We start from the raw sequence: 14,022 nt of genomic DNA on the forward strand, positions 1-14,022 counted from the left end.
CATGTAACAGAAGATTGTAGTCATTACTGTGTAATGTTACAGAGTGGGAAATACGCTGTAATTTATATGAACTCTACTGTTTTAGTAGTTTCCAGTTTATAGATATTATTAATAATACTATATCAGCATTCAATATATGAGCATTTAATATGTCTTTAGGTAAACATAGGACCACAATTTTATTTGATATCTCTGTAAGGGAGGAATTACCTAGTTATAAGGCATACGTATATTGAGCTTCAGTAAATACTGACATCCAGTTTTCCAGAGCAAGACATCTTTTTCCTCATTCTGAGGATCATATTTTAAATTTTGTAAATATACTTTCCAATCATCAGGGGGAAAATATAAGCTAAAGCATGTGGGCAATGAATTGCATTTAACTGGAAACGTAGATGTGAAAAGTAGGCGGGGGGAGAGTATATTTATATTACTTCACAAAAGAACATATTCAAAAAAGCAAGCAACTATACCTTGGGTGTATTAGAGAGTTAAAAAGGATAAAGCCAGGTTTTTGAAAAGTGGCCTAGTTTTCTTTTTCCTCCCTTTTAAAGAATGTTATAGGTCATTGAGGGGAAAATAAATACTTGTCATTTCAGAAAGCATACCTGTTCTTTTTTTTTTTTGTAGAAAATAAAATCCACCTATAAAACATGAAAATTAAACTTGGAGCAGATCACAGGAGATAACTCTAGCCACCTAAACACTGTTGTTTTCTTCTTTTCTAAATTATTAACTTAAAATATTTGTAGTTATATTCAAGTTTCCTGTATTTCAGTTTTTAATAATATTCAGTTGTTTCAGGATAGCTGATCTTGATATAAGGTTTTGATGTAATTTTTAGTAGATTTTGTATAAACTAATTCTGTGTTGTGTGTAGAGGAGCAGAGTTCCCTGTGCTATACAGTAGGTCCTCGCTGGTTATCTGTTTTCAATATAGCAGTGTGTACATGTCAATCTCAAACTCCCAGATGAGAATTTGTTACTATGATATAAGTTTTTTTTATTGCTACTTCAACTAATGAACCGAACTGTACATTATACCCTAAGGGAGGCAGTATAAAATGAAACTTACAAGCGTAAGTTCTAACATCAGATGGACTTGGCTTTAAATCCCTGCTGTGCCACTGATAAGCCTACGAAACTTGGCTTCAGTCTCCTCATCCGAAAATGAGAATTATAGCTTTGCTAGCTAGCAATGTTGTTGTAAGCACTAAACAAGCTAACTTCCATAAAGTGTTTTGCATGCTGCTTGTCAAATTATAAACTTTCCATAATCACTAACTATAACAATAATTATTAATACACAAACATATTGTTATATGATCCAAACATAAACATAATAAAATTTATGGTCTGCAGACTTTGAAGGATATAACTGAATCTTCATTTTTACCTGGGCCCTTAGTTTGTATACATACGACAAATCTTAATGTTTTCAATACTTACTGATTAAAAACCTTCCTAGAATAATAGCTAATACCATAGTATTTAAAAGTTTTAAGACCATTATTAAGTACTTAAATTGATTTAGCTAAAATCTTTCAAAAACGAATCTTAGTTCAGTGGTATTCTTTTAGTTTATTTCTCACTGTCAAAAAGTCTCCTTCCATGTCATTTTAAGTGAGAAAGTCAAATGGTATTTTGAAACATTGGCTTGAAGAAAACTGTAGTTCAGTTTGCTTTGATGAGAAGGAAGAGTAATTTCCAATATTAAATTAGACTGAAAAGAAATATAAACGAGAGTTTTACTGGAAGATCTTTACCTTTTATCCTTTTAAGGTTTCATGGAACTATTATAAAACTATTCCGTTTTGTTTAAGATGTTCCTTTAAACAACTTTCTAAACCTCAAGGCATTTGTCTTAGGCTTTGTACTCTGGGGCTGTATTGTCAGAAGTCTTTGTTTAAAAAAGCCTTCAGTAAAATTCTTTAAATTTGAATTTAGGCCCCAACAACAACAAAGTACTTAATATTGCTGCCTTTCTTTATGTAATGGTCAACCCCGCTTATGCTCTCCATTATGTTGGTGAACCACTTTCTTGAATCCTTTTCTAAAATGAGGTTAAAGAATAGTGTGACACAAATCTTATATATATATGCTCTGATTTTTAAAGAGTCTTCATTTTTACTTTTGTTGGTCTGGAACTTAATGATTCTACCTCATGTGGTTCTGTTTGGTTGTAATCCTATATTCAACATTGTACTGAAGTCTGTTAAACATTGATAAGCCGGTTTTTATGCAGCAGGTCCTCAGAGAGCATTGCAATAAAATGCTGTAAAGACTGGATTAGGTTTAGGTATTTTAAGGTGGTTTTGAGACATTTTCCTAGTGTCTGTTCTTCCAAAGGTGCCAAATCAACTTGGCCTTGATTTAATATTGCTAAAATTGTAATGCTGAGCTGACTTGGAGCTTCACATACTTCGGAACGAGCTTTTCTAGTGGTGATTTAACAAATATTTCTTTTTTTTTTTTAACTACTGCAGAATGCAATGCACACATGGGACATTATTGTGTAGTTGCTGTGAGACACCCGAGTTCTTTGCCAAAATCTTAAGTTCCTTTCATTGCTATTCTAGTTATACCTTCTTCTGTTATCTCTTGCCAGGATTCTAACAGCCTCATCTGATACTGTTTTTATTTAGTAAGGAGAGTTCTATTGTGTTTAATTTCTTCTGAGTTGTACAGAATTAAAAGTCAGCCTGCATTCCAGAGATAACCACTCTTAACATTTGGGAGCATATCTTTCCCATATATGCTTTCTATACATAGACATATTTTGAAAATTAAAATGGTATCGTGCTTTACAGGTTGTTTTATAACTCAGTTTGAAACAATATTTTTGTTACATAATATTTTATACACAGAAAGTAATATATATTCATATGTAAGATATGAAAATAAAATAAACACACCCAATAACACCACCTGACTTTACAGAATAGTACTGATAGTTGGAAGTCCCATGTATCCCTGTGAAATATTAATCCTTTCTGTCTCTTGCAAGGATAACTGCTCTTCTTAATGATGTATTTATCATCCTCTTAATTTTAAAGTTTCAGTATATATACACACATATATAAAATATATACACACGTACATGTACACTGAGTAGTTTTTGTGTGTTTTTCAGCTATATATAAATGTTATAATGCATGTAATCTTTTCTGACTCATTTTTAATTCAACAGTTTCTCTGAGGTGCCTCACAGGAACAAGTACAGCTGTAGTTCCATCCTTTAGACTGCTATTTAGTATTCTGTGGTATGAACATATGACACTTTGTAGTTATGCTCTTGTTGATGGGAAATGGCTTGATCTCAGAGTTGCTCTAACAAACAATACTCCTGTGAAAATTATTGTTTATGTCTCCTGGTGCACATGAGCAAGAATGTCTTCAGAGCCAGTGACGAGGAGTGAAGTTGATATAAGATGATATGTCCACAACCTTCAAGATGATGCAATATTCTTTTCCAAAATGACTCACAAATAACCCCAAAACCATTAGTGTGTAAAGGTTAACATATTTCCACACTTTTAGTATTGTATAACACCTTAATAAAATGCTGTCTCTTTTAATTCAGATTTCCCTGATTAATAGTGATGTTGAATAACGTTTTACATTTATCACTCCTGTCTTTTTTTGTGTGAGTTAACTGTCCGTCCCTCATATTGTGTATAATGATTTTTGTCAGCTTTGTGTTGGTTAATACCTTTTCTCTGTTTGTAACTTGTATTTTTACCTTATTAATGGTATGTTTTGTAAACTAGAAGCTCTTACTTTTAATGTAGTCATGTTTATTAATCTTTTCCTTGTGGTTTGTCCTTGAGTCTTGTTTAAAGAATTCTTCCCTACCATGAAATCACACAAATATTCTCCAGTATTTTCTTCAAAAATTATTAAAATTTTTCTTTACACCTTTAAATCTGTAATCCATAAGGAACTCAGTCTACTGATGGTGTGACACAGTGATTTGAATTCTTTTTTCTTTTCAATATGAGTAGTCAGTCATCCCAGCACTTTGTCTTGAATAATATATTCTATCCCCAGTGAACTGCAGTAGTAACCCCTGTCCTATGGCAAATGTTTTAGAATAAAGCCAGTTGCTATGAAAAAAATTGTCCCCCAAATGTCAGGGGCCTCATACAGTGTAAGAAGTTCTGGTCAGTGTTTTCCTCCCCTTGATTCTTCAGAAACCCACGCTCCTTCCGTCTTGTGTCTCCGCCATCTGCTAGGACATTATATAGTATTCTGTATCCAGCTGGAAGATGGAGGAAGAAAGGGGTAGAGAAGGCATGCCAACTTCTTAAGCAGCTTGCTCAGAAAACTATCTCATTGCCACTCATATTCCATTGGCAAAAACTAGTCATGTGGCCATACATAAATGAAAAAGCTGCAGGGAAACATGGTTCTCTAGTGGACAGCAGCTTCCCAGAGGTATTTCTCCTATAAAGAAGAGTATGATTTTTGTGGAGCTCAGCTGGCTATCTCAGCTGTGTCAGGTTTCCTTGTATGCATTGGTCTCTTCTTCTCTAGTAGTACAAGTCCCTCTACCCTGTTGATCCTCCATTGTGTCTTAGCTAGTATTTGTCCCTTTGTCAAGTATCCCAAAGAAAAGTTGGCTATTTTAATTGGAAAGCATTGGATCTACAGAATATTCTGGAACGAATCAATATATTTGCATAATGGGTCTACTTATCCATTAGCATTGTATCTCTCTATTTACTTGCATGGGCTTAAATGTCTTTCAGTATCTTTTATAATCTTATTCAAAAAAGTCATATACAACCTTTTTAGATTTATTTTTAGGGATTTTATTTTTTTATATTATATCATCTTTGTTAATATTATAAACCATTTTCCAAAATTTTGTTTAAGTCTTTCCTTGACTTGATTTGTTACTAATTCCAATAATTTGTGTTCAGATTTTTTGAAGGGGTTGTATGTGGAAATCATGTTATATATAAATAACTATAGGATTTATTTTTCTTCTCATTTTTATCTTTTCTTTGGTTATCTAACGGAATAGAAGTGGTGACAGGCATCGTTGATTTGTTCCTGACTTGAGAGGAAATTATTTTGACCTTTCTTTATCAAATGTAATGTTTGCTATAGATTTTTGCTTATGATACTTTGTTGTAATATATTGTAGGTTTCTGTTTGCTTATATTTTGTTTAGGATTTTCCATCTATGTTCACAAGTAAAATTGGTCTATGATTTTTTTCTTCTCATACTATCCTACTTAGTTTTGGTATCAAGATTATACTGAATTCATTTTGGGGTTGATGTTTTCCCACTTCTGTTTCCTAAGAGAGTTTGTATAAGTGTGGAATCATCTGTTCTTCACAAGTTCAGGAGAACTCACCTGTAAAACCATATAAGGCTGGTGTTTTGTTAAGGAGATATTTCAACTACTGATTTTGTTTCTGTAATGATTAAAGAACTCTTTGTTTTTTTTTCATTTCTTCTTAGATAAGATTTTATACCTTCTGAGTTTCAAGAAATTTGTTTAATATATTTTAGCTTTTAAGTTTAGGGACATACTTTTTCATTGAAGTATGGTTGACTTACAGTACTATGTTAGTTTTAGGAGTACAACATGGTAATTCAATATCTTTATAGGTTGTACTCCATGCAAAGTTATTATGCAATATTGACTATATTCCCTATGCTGTACGTTACGTCCTTGTAACTTAGTTATTTTATACCTAGTGGTTTATACCTCTTAATCCCCTTCATCTATTTTGCCCCTCCCACCACCCCTCTCCACCCGGCATCCACAAGTTTGTTCTCTATATCTGTAAGTTTGTTTGTTTTTTTTCATATTTGTTCATTTGTTTTATTTTATAGATTCCACATATAGGTGATAACATACAATATTTCTCTTTCTCTGTCTGACTTATTTCACTAAGCATAATACCCTTCAGGGCCTTCTGTGTTGTTGCAAATGGCAAATTTTCTTTCTTTTTTATGGCTGAGTAGTATTCCGTTATGTGTGTGTGTGTGTGTGTGTGTGTATACACATATATACACACACACACACACACACACACATATATATACATCTCACATCTTCTTTATCCATTTATCTGTTGATGGACACTTAGGTTGCTTCCATATCTTGGCTATTGTAAGTAATGCTGCTATGAACATTGGGGTGCATATATTTTTCTGAATTAGTGCTTTTTTCTGATAAGTACCAGGAGTGGAATTGCTGGATCGTATGGTAGTTCTATTTTTGATTATTTGAGGAAGCACCATACTGTTGTTCTCCATAGTGGCTGTACCAACTTACATTCCTCCCAACCGTGCACGAGGGTTCCCATTTTCTCTGCACTTGTTACTTCTTGTCTTTTTGACAATAGCCATTTTGACAGGTGTGAGGTGATATCTCATTGTGGTTTTGATTTGCATTTCCCTGATGATTAGTGTTGCTGAGCATCTTTTTATGTGCCTGTTGGCCATCTATATGCCTTCTTTGGTAAAATGCCTATTGAGGTCCTCTGCCTGTTTTTTTAATTGGGTTGGGTTTTTTGTTTTGTTTTTTGATATTGTGAGTTGTATGAATTCTCTATATATTTTGGATATTAAACCCTTATTGGACATAACATTTGCAAATATCTTCTCCCATTCAGTAAGTTGCCTTTTAGTTTTGCTGATGGTTTCTTTCACTGTGCAAAAGATTTTAAGTTTGGTTAGGTAATATATGGGCATACATTAAAAATATCATTCAAAATCTCTTTTGTGAATATATGCATGCCTCTTCCCTTTATTTGTGTCATCTTTCCTTTTGTCCTAATCAATTTTCCATGTAGTTTTAAAATTTTATTCTTCTCTTCAAATCTTGGCTATTTTGGTATTCTCGATTAATTTCTGTTTCTATTTTTGTACTTTTTTTTACTCCTACTTTGTTAGAATTTATTTAGTTCTTTTTCTAACTGCTTATTATATATATTTAGGTTAATTTCTCCTATAAAATATTAACAAAAAATTCCTCCAAGTGCATCAAGTATTTTGTTTGTTTATTTCTAAGTATATATAAATTTCCATTATGATTTCTTCTTTGACCCATGAATTATGTAGAATGATGTTTTAAAATGTCCAGATATATCTTCTAATTATCTTTTCGTTATTTCTAACTTGATTGTATTGTATGATGTCAGATTTTTCAAATTTGCTGAGATTTTCTTTATTGCACAGTGCATGGCAACCTTTTGTGACTGTTTTATATTAGCTTAAGGAGAATGTGTTAGACACACTTGGGAATATGGTTTTTACATGTTCATTAAATCAGGCTTGTTAATTGGGTTGATGGGAACTTCTGTGTGTGTGTTGAAATCTCCCACTAAGTTTGTGGATTTGAACATTTATCCTATAATTCTTTCAGACCCCTTTACCCTTTATATATATGGAGGCTATTTTAAGAAACTCAGGTTAGAACAATTTTATTCACCTTGAGATTGGTCCTTTTATTATGTAGTGACCCTTTTTCTTGCTAGTAATGCATTTAGTTTAAAATGGCTTCTGTCTTATATATTATTATATAGTTATCTGAGGGTTTTTTTGGTTTGTATTTGTTTGGCATACCCTTATATTTTATCTTCAAGTTTTGTTTTCCTTGTATATATATTCAGGTATGTCTCCTTCTGTCTCTTATAAACACTATATTGCTAGGTTAAAAACTACGTGTATCTGTCTAGATAGATATCCACTCTGACCATGTTTGTCATTTAACTGGAGAGTTTATTTCGCTCATATTTTTTATGTATATTTCTCATAATTACTTTTATACAGTTGACCCTTGAAAAACGAGGGGGCTGTGGGCGCCTACCCTTCATATAGTCAAAAATCTGAGTGTAATTTATAGTCAGCCCTCCATATCCGCAGTTCCACATCTGCAGATTCAACCCCACCGTGGGTTGTGTAGTACTGTAGTATTTACTATGGAAAAAAAAATCCGAATATAGGTGAACCTGCAGAGTTTAAACCCATGTTATTCAAGGGTTAACTGAACGTGAATTTACATGTAGTATAGTATTTTATGCTATCTAGTTGCTTTGTCTTTCCTCCTTTATTTCCCCTTCTTTACTGCATTCTTTTGGATTGTTTGAGTTTTATGTTCTTATTCTAATTTTCCCTCTTCCATTTTGGAATTTATGTACTCTTTATTATTTTAGTTGTTACCCTTAAAATTTTACTATGGATTATTTTACAAACTAAAAAAAAATCAGTTGTTTAATTTTTCCTCCCAAGTAAAGTAAAAACCTTTTTTTAAAAACATCTTTATTGGAGTATAATTCTTTACAATGGTGTGTTAGTGTCTGCTTTATAAAAAAGTGAATCAGTTATACATATACATATATCCCCACATCTCCTCCCTCTTGCATCTCCCTCCCACCCATCTAGGTGGTCACAAAGCACCGAGCTGATCTCCCTGTGCTATGCGGCTGCTTCCCACTAGCTATCTATTTTACGTTTGGTAGTGTATATATGTCCATGCCACTCTCTCACTTTGTCCCAGCTCACCCTTCCCCCTCCCCATGTCCTCAAGTCCATTCTCTGGTAGGTCTGCATCTTTATTCCTGTCCTGCCCCTAGGTTCTTCATGACCATTTTAATTTTTTTAGATTCCATATATATGTGTTAGCATACAGTATTTGTTTTTCTCTTTCTGGCTTACTTACCTCTGTATGACAGACTCTAGGTCCATCCACCTCACTACAAATAACTCAATTTCGTTTCTTTTTATGGCTGCGTAATATCCCATTGTATATATGTGCCACATATGATCTACCACCTTCTTTTCATTTTACCTGCTCTCATTATCTGGTGTTTTGTTCTATTTTGTATACTCACATATTTACCACACTCGTTGTGTACCATTTCTAGAATGCTTAAATAAGAATTGAGATTTTATTCAGTAGGCAGAGGAAATTATGGACATATTTGATCTGGGGAAAGACATGATCAGAATGATACTTTAGGGAAACTAATCTCATGGAGTCAAGAAAAGAATGGAGGGAGGAAGAGATGAGAAACAGAAACACAAATAAAAGGCTATTTCAACAGTTCAGCAGTTTGAAAGAACGGTCTGAGGTAGTGTGATGGTTAAGGAGAATACATAGAATTTAACAACTGGTTTGATGTGAAGTGGTGAAGAAAAAAATGATGATGAGGTTTTTGAATGCAGGTTATTAAAAGGTTGGCAAAAATATTAGCAAGTAGGAAAGACAGAGGGAATAGCTGCTTTGAGGAGAAAGAAATAGCAATGCCTATAGCGTATGCCAATGATATATATTCCTCACAGAGTTCCACATACAGCAGAGCAATTGGGAGATCATTAAAACTGGGGAAGCAGACATTATAGAGGTAAATGTATACATGTAATAAATGGAGACAGTTATGGAAGACGGTGAATGTGCCAAATGAAAGTGCTTCGTGTCAGACTGGTCATAGATATGCCCCGAAGACGATGTTCACATTTGGAAAACCAAGAAGAGTCAGTATTGGATATATAGAATTCAGGTCATGAAGAATTCAGTCTTGTGGAATATCACCTGTATATGGTACTGAGATAGGTATTTCATATCTATATTATCTCATGTAATTATCTAATAAGGTGGTGGTATAGTATCAGTGGAGGAGAAGGTTTCAAAAAGAACAAGGTGTTCAGCGATGTCAAATGATGCAGAAGCGATAAGAGGAAAATGAGAATTAAAGAAGAGGGATTGTGTCATTAGGAGGTAATTGATGAATTTTGCAGAGAATCAGTTCCAATTGAAAGAGATGGAAGCAAAACTAAAAGAACTTAATATGAAAATGAATCCTGTGCAAGAGAACATTGAAATGCAAACAAGATTTAATAATTGACTGGTGAAGGGTGGTAGCAAAGCTGAGAGAAGATGCTTTTGACTTAGAATTGATGAGCTCTATGATGAGCATACTGTCTATACATAACCGGTACTCAACAAATGGTTTTTGAATGAAAAACTGTGTTCAGAGTTTGAAAAATAGGATCCAGATGGAAGGATAGATAAGCAATTGAAAGTTACTGAATTGATAAGTTTTGTGATTTAAAATTTCCAACAATACCTATAAGAAACACTGCTTCGTGAAATTGCACAGATAAAGCTTAAACTTTGGATGTTTTGTGATTTTTGTACATGATTTTAAATGTACAGTAAGTGTAGGAAAATAAAACAAGTGCTGATAAAGTATTAAGAAATGGCAACTTGCTATCAATAACAATTGGCATTTAATATTTAAAAGGCCAAAGAGAGAAGAATTTGGATAAAAGATTTTTATTTGAAAACATGTGTATGTAGGTACATAGAAGAGATATTCTTAATATAGCATCTTATAATTCATCTCAGATGTTAGTAGGCTCTTTTTATCTTTGGCTTTCAAAACATATCTTCCCCAATCATAATACCAAACACTCCATGCAGATCCCACATGACTGTTATTTGTTGTTCACTTAAACATTCATATACCTGCTGATTTTAAAGTCCCCAAAGTGCTTTTGTCCAGGTGGATTTCTCTCTGTATCTCAGCATTGCAATAGTTATTGAAAGTGATTTCACTAGCAAGATAAGAATTTGTTGACACATGTAAATGGCTTTCTCTCCAACAAGGGATGGAACAAATATCAACAACTGCAAAATGTGCTATCGTGCCAAAATATTTTTCTTTTTTTACATTTCAATCTAAAGCCTAAAATGTGTGCTGCATAAACATTTGTCGTACTCAGTATGACATATTTGCATGCATATTTATTTTCTGTATAAGTACTGGATGGCTAAAATGTGTTTTCTATATGCTTACATAAAGGCAGTAGCAGTGAGATATTGATAATATTAGTAGAAACATTTATTGACTACTTACTACATGCCAAGCTCTGATCATAATACTTTATAGGTATAATTGTACAAAACACTCAGATAATCTTATGTGAAAGATAGCATTACTTCTGTTTTACAGAAAGTGGGGGGGGGGTGAAAAAAGAGGCACAGAGAAGTTCAAATAATTTGCTCATGACAACAAAACCAGGAAATTCTGGAACTGAAATTCTAAGCTCTGCATGCCCACCCCACCATATGCCTTCTAATCAACAGACTCTATTGTGATTTTATATTAGCTGAAATCCAGAAATGCAGAAGTTTTGAGAAGAGTTCCTGTCCCTACCCATTTATATTTGTGAATAAAAGTAAATCTATAAATTTCCTCTCCTATGATTATATTGTAAGAAAATAGTCATTGAAGCCAAGAGTATATATCATGTTATACTGATAAGCTGTAAAAGTAAGTTAAACTCTAATGTATATAGTTTGGAATAACACACTTCCTATGCTCAGGTGGGTAGTTAACATTATTTGGAAGGTTATGTTTTAAGTGGAATTTCTCCATTTTTAAAAATAATGAATTAGTTTTGAGGAAAACTGTAAAATTGTCAAGAAATTTTTACATATGTTGACCTAGGCTTGCAACAAAATATAATAAGTACTGGTAGCTTTGATTGTGCACATGTATATTATATGCTAGCATGTATGAAGTGATATTTTATAATTAGTTCATAATGGATTACTTAAAACATATAGATCAAGAGTCATTAAGCATTATGTTTAGATATTAAGAGTACAAGCGTTAATCCAAAAATAAGAAAATAGTTTATATAAGAAACAACCCAAATCTGAGTCCTTGGGACCATTTCAAAAAATGTGTTGTATTTAATCATACATGTAGGTAAATATATTAAATATATACTAAGTACAGTAAAATACAAATATGTACACACATATATATATATAAATGTATATATATCTAAAGGATGAATAAATATACATTTATCACATTTAAATAATAAAAGAACATCAGGCAGACATTATGTGTACATTTATTTTTTTCTGTATTCTACACGTATCCGGGGGGTGGGATCCATCTTTTTGTCAAGGTCATTTATGGACCCAAATTCCTCAAAAGTAAAAGATCATTTTATAGGTACACTGAAAAGAAACTTAGCCAACAGTTAGGTGGATTTCCAGTTTCTGGAATTGCAAGTAAGGAGCTTAGAAGTCGCCACTCAGTCATGACAAGTAAAAAGATTAATAAATTGGGAAAAAACCCAGAACTCTTCATAGAAACCATTAGAGAAGTAAGTCACAGGGTAACATGCTGCTTCCAAAGTTAGACAAATAGGAAGATATAGAGAATAGGAGTTTACAAGTGTAGAAACTCACGAGGAGAAACCTCCACTGGAACCAGTACTGTGGTAGGAAAACCTAAACTGCAATTAACAAATTACTGGAGACTCAGTGTGGACAAATCTGAGAGTTAAAAACTCCAGTGGGGCTCAGTCTTGAGGGCTCCCAAGGTTTTGTGAGTTTTACCTATAGGAGCACTACCAGATCCTCACAGTGAATATCAGAGAAAAATCCCCCTGTGCTTCTGGTAGGGGGAAGGGAAAACTAACCATTTTGAAAGATTCCAGGGCATTTTGTTATTCTTAACAAAACCTGCCCTCAGGAGCCTAACCTGCTGAGATATTATCTCAGTCTTTGTGGGGAAAAGGAAATACCAAACTCCAGCCCCTTCTGTCCGTCCAGTCCCACCTAAGGTGGAGTAGGGAGATAAAACTAAGATTTAATGGTGAAGTTCACAGTGCATGGGCTCACTGAAAGACTGAGAATTATAAAAGTATAGAATAGTTCTCTTTCCTGACATCTTAACACTACATTACTCAAGGCCCACATACCACAGTTCCTTTCATTCATTGTATCATGTTCACATTTCACCAAAAAAGTACAAGGCTTACTAAAAGGCAAAATACACAGTTTGAGGAGACTGAACAAGCATCAGAACCAGAGACAGAAATGGCAGGAACGTTGCAATTATCAGGCCAGGAGTTTAAAGAAAAACAAAAACAAAAACAAACCTATGATTAATATGCCAAGGGCTTTAATGGAAAAGTAAACAACTTGCAAGAACAGATGGGTAATGTAAGAAGAGAGATGGAGATTCTAATAAAGAATCCAAAAAGAGTGCTAGCACTTAAAAATGCTTTTGATGGACTTATTAGTAGACCGAACACAGATGAGGAAGGAATCCTTGAGCTTGAGGCTTGAGGATATAACAGAAGAAACTTCCAAGACTGAAAAGTGAAGAGAAAAAAGACTGGGGAAAAAAATAGAGCAATATCCAAGAACTGTGTATAAGTATAAAAGGTGTAGCATACTTGTAATGCGAATACCAAAAGGAGAAGAAAAAGAGAAAGGAAAGGAAGCAATATGTGAAGCAATAATGACTAAGAATCTCCCTCAACTTGATGTCAGACACCAAACCAAGGTGAGGAAGTTCAATCATCAACAAACAGGATAAATGCCAGCAAAATTACACCTAGTCATATCATTTTCAAACTTCAACCAAAAGACACAGACTGGCTGAATGGATACAAAAACAAGACCCGTATATATGCTGTCTACAAGAGCATATATACTTCAGACCTAGGGACACATACAGAATGAAAATGAGGGGATGGAAAAAGATATTCCATGCAAATGGAGATCAAAAGAAACCTGGAGTAGCAATTCTCATATAAGGCAAAATAGACTTTAAAATAAAGACTATTACAAGAGACAAAGAAGAACACTACATAATGATCAAGGGACCAATCCAAGAAGAAGATATAACAATTGTAAATATTTATGCACCCAACATAGGAGCACCTCAATACATAAGGCAAGTGCTAACAGCCCTAAAAGGGGAAATCGACAGTAACACAATCATAGTAAGGGACTTTAACACCCCACTTTCACCAATGGACAGATCATCCAAAATGAAAATAAGGAAACACAAGCTTTAAATGACACATTAAACCAGATGGACTTAATTGATATTTATAGGACATTCCATCCAAAAACAACAGAATACACTTTCTTCTCAAGTGTTCATGGAACATTTTCCAGGATAGATCATATCTTGGGTCACAAATCAAGCCTTGGTAAATTTAAGAAAATTGAAATCGTG

This window comes from Neophocaena asiaeorientalis, unplaced genomic scaffold, assembly GCF_003031525.2.
Source record: "Neophocaena asiaeorientalis asiaeorientalis breed wild unplaced genomic scaffold, Neophocaena_asiaeorientalis_V1.1 scaffold161, whole genome shotgun sequence".
Taxonomy (NCBI): domain Eukaryota; kingdom Metazoa; phylum Chordata; class Mammalia; order Artiodactyla; family Phocoenidae; genus Neophocaena; species Neophocaena asiaeorientalis.